Here is a 1,418-nt window from a genome sequence, read left to right as displayed (position 1 = left end):
CGCGAAATTCAAAAACAAGCAAACATGAATTAATTTAAATCCTTTTTTACTGCACAGCAATTCCAAGCGTAATTCTCTGATAGTAACTCAAATCTTTAACACATAGTAAATATGAATTAATACAATATACAGGATCTCCTATAATAAGATATTAAGTTCCTTTATTTAAAATTTTTGAATATTATTAGCGCTTAACCGTCCTTAATTTTAAAATGAACTATTAGTTAGTTTGTTTGTGTGTGTGTGTTTGTTTGATTGATTGATTGAGTGATTTCGTGCAATACTAAACAAGGGATATTAGCACTAGCTGTCCCCAAGATTATATGGAAGGAGTCTTAATTAGTCAACAGCACCCACCGTTACTTCGTGAGCTAATCCTGTCTGACCGAATAATGGGATTTAGCCGTCAGTCTAATAACACACCTATGGCTCCAAAGTGCAAAACACGTTTCTGTGACAGTGCGATGCGAGCCATGAACTCTTGGATTCACAGTCTAAGCATACAAAGCATAGGCCTATGCCCGACCCTCAGATATTAAATACCCAATATATTTTAACCAGACTCGTGACATGCGATAACATTGAGTAATTAGATAAATTTCTTTAGCTGAACAATTCAGGACATTTTAATATTGATATTGTTACTTAGCAATCTGTGGTTTGTAAAGTTTTATTTGTAAAACAACTGTACCCAATGCATGAAAACTCGCTCATAGAAGGCTTCGGTATAGGAGCTGAAATATTGTTAAATAAAAACTACAAAAACTCAGGGAAGCTCAGAAAATAATTTATTGAAAAAAACAATTGCAATAGGTTAATGACAGTTCTCTGATTGAAAGAAGCTTCTCAGTAAAACTGGTATTCATTGTAATTACCTCATCATTAGCTGGTTTTGTGCAAGTTATAGTAAGAAAGTTTAAGATTTATGATGTATATTGAGTAATTTGGCGAAGGTTAGCACTCTTTGAGGCAACAGTATGATGACGCACAACAATAAAATAATAATGAATCGTGCTTCGCTAGCTTAGCTTTATACAGTACAAGATAGATAAAAATTTGGAATTTCAAAACCTGCAAATATGGATCGTAAAAAAAGTAAGGAAACAAGGCTGAAGATACTGTTGAGATTATTTACTCAAACTACAAACCCCTATTCTGACTCCATAATGTTACCTAGAATTACATTTGGTGGAATCTAAATAGGGAATTGTAATTTGAATAAATAATGTCTGCAGCATCTCCACCCTGTTTTCTTATTGTTCTTTACAATTCCTATTTGTAGGTTTTTATATTCCCTAATTTTTATTCATCTTGTTTGCTGGCTTTTTTACTCTCAACTATGGGCAAATAATTATTTGATATGGTAGTTAACTTTATATATTGTAATGATAATAAACATAACTAGTAGCTAGCTGATA

Source organism: Limulus polyphemus, unplaced genomic scaffold, assembly GCF_000517525.1.
Source record: "Limulus polyphemus unplaced genomic scaffold, Limulus_polyphemus-2.1.2 Scaffold1386, whole genome shotgun sequence".
Lineage (NCBI taxonomy): Eukaryota > Metazoa > Arthropoda > Merostomata > Xiphosura > Limulidae > Limulus > Limulus polyphemus.
Note: the sequence above shows the minus strand (reverse complement) of the source record.